The following is a 7,500-nucleotide window of genomic DNA, read 5'->3' as shown; positions in this document are numbered from 1 at the left end:
AGCGACCCAAGAGTGATTAGAGGGAAAAGCCTGTCCGGGCGCCCAGCGACCCAAGAGTGATTAGAGGGAAAAGCCTGTCCGAGCGCCCAGCGACCCAAGAGTGATTAGAGGGAAAAGCCTGTCCAAGCGCCCAACGACCCAAGAGTGATTAGAGGGAAAAGCCTGTCCGGGCGCCCAGCGACCCAAGAGTGATTAGAGGGAAAAGCCTGTCCGGGCGCCCAGCGACCCAAGAGTGATTAGAGGGAAAAGCCTGTCCAAGCGCCCAACGACCCAAGAGTGATTAGAGGGAAAAGCCTGTCTGAGCGCACAGCGACCCAAGAGTGATTAGAGGGAAAAGCCTGTCCGGGCGCCCAGCGACCCAAGAGTGATTAGAGGGAAAAGCCTGTCCGAGCGCCCAGCGACCCAAGAGTGATTAGAGGGAAAAGCCTGTCCAAGTGCCCAACGGCCCAAGAGTGATTAGAGGGAAAAGCCTATCCGGGCGCCCAGCGACCCAAGAGTGATTAGAGGGAAAAGCCTGTCCAAGCGCCCAACGACCCAAGAGTGATTAGAGGGAAAAGCCTGCCCGGGCGCCCAGCGACCCAAGAGTGATTAGAGGGAAAAGCCTGTCCGGGTGCCCAGCGACCCAAGAGTGATTAGAGGGAAAAGCCTGTCCAAGCGCCCAACGACCCAAGAGTGATTAGAGGGAAAAGCCTGTCCGAGCGCACAGCTACCCAAGAGTGATTAGAGGGAAAAGCCTGTCCGAGCGCACAGCGACCCAAGAGTGATTAGAGGGAAAAGCCTGTCCGGGCGCCCAACGGCCCAAGAGTGATTAGAGGGAAAAGCCTGTCCGGGCGCCCAGCGACCCAAGAGTGATTAGAGGGAAAAGCCTGTCCGGGCGCCCAGCGACCCAAGAGTGATTAGAGGGAAAAGCCTGTCCAAGCGCCCAACGACCCAAGAGTGATTAGAGGGAAAAGCCTGTCCGAGCGCACAGCGACCCAAGAGTGATTAGAGGGAAAAGCCTGTCCGGGCGCCCAACGGCCCAAGAGTGATTAGAGGGAAAAGCCTATCCGGGCGCCCAGCGACCCAAGAGTGATTAGAGGGAAAAGCCTGTCCAAGCGCCCAACGACCCAAGAGTGATTAGAGGGAAAAGCCTGTCCGGGCGCCCAGCGACCCAAGAGTGATTAGAGGGAAAAGCCTGTCCGGGCGCCCAGCGACCCAAGAGTGATTAGAGGGAAAAGCCTGTCCAAGCGCCCAACGACCCAAGAGTGATTAGAGGGAAAAGCCTGTCCGGGCGCCCAGCGACCCAAGAGTGATTAGAGGGAAAAGCCTATCCGGGCGCCCAATGACCCAAGAGTGATTAGAGGGAAAAGCCTGTCCAAGCGCCCAACGACCCAAGAGTGATTAGAGGGAAAAGCCTATCCGGGCGCCCAACGGCCCAAGAGTGATTAGAGGGAAAAACCTGTCCGAGCGCCCAACGACCCAAGAGTGATTAGAGGGAAAAGCCTGTCCAGGCGCCCAGCGACCCAAGTGTGATTAGAGGGAAAAGCCTGTCCGGGTGCCCAACGGCCCAAGTGTGATTAGAGGGAAAAGCCTGTCCGGGCGGCCAACGGCCCAAGTGTGATTAGAGGGAAAAGCCTGTCCGAGTGCCCAACGACCCAAGTGTGATTAGAGGGAAAAGCCTGTCTGGGCGGCCAACGGCCCAAGTGTGATTAGAGGGAAAAGCCTGTCTGGGCGCCTAACCCTCCCCAGCTTGCCAGTCAGCCCCACATCGCACCCTTCCTCCCACTCTAATAAACTGGTACTGACAGAGCAACTGCACCTGTGTGTGGTATGTTTTTAACTGAGCCAAACATGATACATCAACACCTACACTCTACCAGTCATCAGATACATCAACACCTACACTCTACCAGTCATCAGATACATCAACACCTACACTCTACCAGTCATCAGATACATCAACACCTACACTCTACCAGTCATGAGATACATCAACACCTACACACTACCAGTCATCAGATACATCAACACCTACACTCTACCAGTCATGAGATACATCAACACCTACACTCTACCAGTCATCAGATACATAAACACCTACACACTACCAGTCATCATATACATCAACACCTACACTCTACCAGTCATCAGATACATCAACACCTACACTCTACCAGTCATCAGATACATCAACACCTACACTCTACCAGTCATCAGATACATCAACACCTACACACTACCAGTCATCATATACATCAACACCTACACACTACCAGTCATCAGACACATCAACACCTACACACTACCAGTCATCAGACACATCAACACCTACACTCTACCAGTCATCAGATACATCAACACCTACACACTACCAGTCATCATATACATCAACACCTACACTCTACCAGTCATCAGATACATCAACACCTACACACTACCAGTCATCAGACACATCAACACCTACACACTAGCGGTTATCAGATACATCAACACCTACACACTACCAGTCATCATATACATCAACACCTACACTCTACCAGTCATCAGATACATCAACACTTACACACTAGCGGTTATCAGATACATCAACACCTACACTCTACCAGTCATCAGATACATCAACACCTACACTCCACCAGTCATCAGATACATCAACACTTACACACTAGCGGTTATCAGATACATCAACACCTACACTCTACCAGTCATCAGATACATCAACACCTACACTCTACCCATCATCTGAAACCCCGCTGGCATAAGGAGTTGATAGAGGCCACTGGCATCAAAACTCCTCATAATGTACAGAGGGTTTCATCCCACATCCAGCACTCTGAAACTGAAACTAAGCAGAAAGAGGGGGGGCTGAGGACTAGTGAACGTCAGAGCCACTATCCAGGATGAAACAACCAAGATCCAGGGGTACACCAGGATGATGGTCCCAAGTAATGAAGTGCTTAGTGAGAACCTTGAAACATAAAAAGCTCTAGAAATATTATGGTTTAAAAAAAGAGCTAGAAAAGATGAGGAGGGTGAAGGCAACAGTGGTCCCCATGGTAACTGGAGCTCTACGGGCTGTGACCCCCAAGAATGGTTCCCAGATCCCAGGAACAAAATCTGAGATCTCCATCCAGAAGAGTGCAGTCCTGAAAACAGCTAAGATACTATGCAGGCCCCTCGAGCACCCAGGACTCTAGAAGAGGACATTAACTTGAAGGAGAAAGACCGCCCCGATGACTGGCTGGCCATACACATTTATGGCTTTGATCTTACTGTTCACATTCAACTGACTCTTGAGGTCCTGCCTTACTCTATGGGGGTATGGACACTGATCTTATTTCTACTGCTTGGTTCTTGGTTCATGTGACTGGAGAATCCCCCAGGAATTTGTTACTGTCCTGCATGCCTGTTATACATTAAAGAAATGTCTGAAGAGATACGCACTACAGTGTTATGTAAACTGTTTAGCAGTGTGTGAAATAGTGAGGGCATTTTGTTGGAATTTGTACTTTGGTAGATCATGCAGTGATGCTACGATGCAGAAGACACATTCTGAGCTGTGCAGGGCTATGCTCCAGGTGCTTTAGCGTGAAGTGCAGGACCAGGTGGACTGCGTGGTCAATACACCTGTTGGCTAAGCATGCAAACAGCACAGGGTCCAGTAGAGGTCTGTAGCCTTCATCCAGGCCATGACTCAGTGTTTAAAGAGCTTCGTAGCTACAGCGCAGTGGTCAGCGCTATGGGCATGTAGGTCACATCATTTAGGTCTGTAATCCTCACGTTTCTTTGACACCAGCTTCCAAAGGAGCTGGGATATTTGCAGAGAAACATTAAGTGTACTGTTCATGTGTATATATGACAAAATAAAGGTATTCCATCTGCCCTAAATCCTTATCATCATCATCTTTCATAATAAAGGATGTGAACTATGTGGGTACACAACCAAACATTCTCTGCTGTACTACAAGTAATGTCGTATGTGAAAACAAAGTCAAATTTAAACTGCGTCCATAAATACTGGACAAATGAAGGAAAGTGCTTCAATGAAGGTGTCAGTCAAGTGTTTTGAGAGCAGCGTCCCACAACATGTGAGTGTTTTTAGTGTTGACAGGTTCTCCGTGGTTCAAACAGACACCCAGACTGTGCCGAGCATTGCTGAGTTACTGAGTTCGTGGGAGAGACACTGATCTCCCGTCAGGAGCATTCACTGATACACACACACACACACACACACACACACACACACACACACACAAATGCACTCACACTAACGTGCACACAGATGATTCTATAACTATCCATCTGACAAACACGCATGTAATTCTGAATTTTACAAAGGGTAGATGTGTGTGGTGTGCCAGACACTATGAATACAGATGGCATGTTACTGTTTCAAAGCAACAGTCAGTCAGTCAGTCAGTGTGTGTGTGTGTGTGTGTGTGTGTGTGGTTTCTCACAAAATAGTTGGCAGATAACATTCTAAATGTGTGTGTGCTCTGTCAGCTCAGACTGGATGAATGAGGTGCCACCTGGACCAGCCCAGCATGCCTCTGTGAAGCCTGCTGAACACAGACTACATCTCCCAGCATGCCTCTGTGAAGCCTGCTGAACACAAACTACATCTCCCAGCATGCCTCACACCTGCAGCCCCTCTCCACCTACTACTGCTTACACAATGCACACCAACTCTAGAACTGTGAAATATACGACACTGTGTGTATATGACATTTATAACAGGAATGTCTGAGAACATTTGTGCAGAACATCTGACTACAATTTCCTCCTAAGAATCCTCAGTCATGTATGTCTCCATGAGAATTATAGGCAACCCACAGTGCACCTTCTTTATACGCGCGTGCGAGCACACACACACACACACACACACACACACACACACACACACTCCCACTCACACACACACACACACACACACACACTCCCACTCACTCCCAAGGGAAACTGTAATTCTGCCTTGGCTTAAGCAGGATTGCAGCTGCTACAGACTGCATTCCTCAGCCCAGAGAGAGAGAGAGACACACACAGACAGAGTGAGAGGCCGACAGACAGAGAGGGAGAAAGAGACCAGGAAAACTAAGATGAGAGTTCTGAAGCAAGAGATGACGACAGAACAGACGTTTCCAGACCACACTGGTCTTCTGAAGAGGACTGGTTGTGTCCTCAACATCCCCTATGCTTGGTGGAAACAACTGTCCCAACAACGAGTGCGTTTACATGCACTCCATAATCTCATAACTGCAGAAAATCATATTTTGTCAGTAATCTGATCAATGCGTTTACATGGTGAAAACTCATGAGTCAGATTTCTACTTTGCAACCAGCCAATCAACTCAAAGCAGAATGTGACATAAACTTCTACCTTGCTGCCACTTCTTTTCGTAAACATGCACCTCCTTTACTGGTGAACATGGATCTTTGTTTTTTATGGTTATTAATAGTGCTCAATGCTGCCTCTTTTATGGTTGTCTCAGTATTGATGGAGCAGGTGTGGTATTTAATTCTGCCAGCCATGTCTGGAACAGCTCTACACTCACTCTAGTCAAGCTTGCATGCATGCGCAGACTCAGACATCAGAGTAAGGCTATGAGAAATCAGATTGCGGAGATTAAATCCAGCTCCCTTTATAACATTTTTAATCTGATTTCTAGCCTATACCCTGATCTAGGAAACTGGCATATTCTGTGTACATGACCACTGGAATAATCAGATAACTAGAGAAATCTGATTAGGACCAGACAAGTACATGCTGAACACAACTAAGAATATGTTTTATAAGAGCATTTTATAAGAGCAGTACAGGGGTCAGTCAAGTGATCTAGATTTTCAGAGAGGATTAAATTGAGCTTGCTAGCAACCAGATTTGTAGCAATTTGTCCGACAGAACCAGTGAGTAGTGAGTCCTAGCTTTGTAGAGCAGGCAACAGTAGCTCAGTGGTTAAGGTACTTGACTTATGATCAGAAGGTTACCAGTTCAATTTACCACTGTTGGGTCCCTGAACAAAACCCTCAATTGGTATTCAGTTATAATTTAAAACCCTTATGCCAATATATTAGTGCTGAAATCTGTTTTTCAAACTGGACTGAAGTTAGAAACAGAGAGGGAGGTAGGGAGAGAGAGAGAGAAAGATGATGTTTTATCTTTTAAAAAATAGCCACTTTGGGAAATGGCACTGCACAGGTCTGGGTGGATATGGTTATATGGTTAGACCTTCCCTGATCCAACATCTGTTATACATGTGCTGTTTCAGGAAATCAATACTGTATGTCACCCAAATGGCATCTCAGACACAGTGTTACCACAGATGACTGTCACTGTGACTGTCCCGACAGGACATATAAACGCAAAGCATTAAAATTAGCGAAGTGCTGAGAGATCATATGACTCCAGCTTGTATTTCGACAGACCTGGTTTTGCGTGGTCATGCAATCCTACGTGTGTGTTGAACAGTGTGTGTACCTGCCTGCGTGAGAGTGTGAGAGAAAGACAGAACCTACAATACAATATTAACCTTTCACACTCTTCTCAAACCAGGAAGGGGATTTAGCTATAATGTGTGTGTCACGTTTCAGCCCACACCCAACCAAACACACACGCACACACACACAGCTCATCACCCACACAGCCCCATTCACTCTCATCCAGCCAATCAGACACCTCCAGCCCGTCATACACCAGTCCCTCCACCAATCACGACACACAACCACTCGCACTTTCACAATCACCTGTTTATTCATTATCACACACACCTGTACCTCAGTCAGTGGTCAGCAGTGAGGTACAGTGGTAGCTCGGTGGTGAAGGTAGTAGATTAGTACTCAGATGGCTGCCAGTCTTTCCACTGCCAGGTTTCCACTGTTGGGCCCCTGAACAAAACCCTTAACCCTCAATTACTCAAGTTGTGTTCAGTCATGATTGTAAGTTGCTTTGGACGAAAGTGTCAGCTAAGTGGTGTAAATGTAGGAGGTCATTCTAGTTTAGTTACTTATGTCCGTTGCGCTTTTGCTCTCGGTTCACTCCTGCGTTTGCCTTTGTTGGTGTTTTCATTTCGTTTTGTTCTTGCTTGCGTCTCACACCTGCGTGTAAAATGTCACAGTGTGTGTGTGAGTGCTCCACATGGTGATTAGGTGCGTCTCAGGCAGACAGTGGGAGGAAACCTCCTTCTGCAGTGTCTGGATGTCTCCCTGGTGCACAGAGCCCGACCATGTGCCCTGAGGATCTGATCTGAGTCGTCATGTTCTTAAATAGCATAAAAACAGACACACTCACAGCACTCAAATGCAGAGGCTCCCATCAGACTTGTTAGCAGCTCAAAGCATTGAAACAGAGACGCTCACAGTACTCAAACGCAGACGCTCACAGCACTCAAATGCAGACGCTCACTGCACTCAAACACAGATGCTCACAGCACTCAAACGCAGACACCCACAGCACTCAAACGCAGACGCTCACAGCACTCAAACGCAGATGCTCACAGCACTCAAACACAGACAATCCTGTCAGAC

General features: G+C 47.8%; 1 protein-coding gene across 4 annotated transcripts in view; it reads right to left on the bottom strand.

The window, feature by feature from the left end:
- Positions 1-7,500, bottom strand: part of LOC145643274 (1-phosphatidylinositol 4,5-bisphosphate phosphodiesterase delta-3-A-like) — a 28,818-nt gene that overhangs the window by 9,895 nt on the left and 11,423 nt on the right. The gene's annotated exons all lie outside the window — the stretch shown is intronic.

Source organism: Electrophorus electricus, unplaced genomic scaffold, assembly GCF_041902795.1.
Source record: "Electrophorus electricus isolate QZ-2024a unplaced genomic scaffold, ASM4190279v1 Scaffold264, whole genome shotgun sequence".
NCBI lineage: Eukaryota > Metazoa > Chordata > Actinopteri > Gymnotiformes > Gymnotidae > Electrophorus > Electrophorus electricus.
This window is presented reverse-complemented; position numbering and strand designations above follow the sequence as displayed.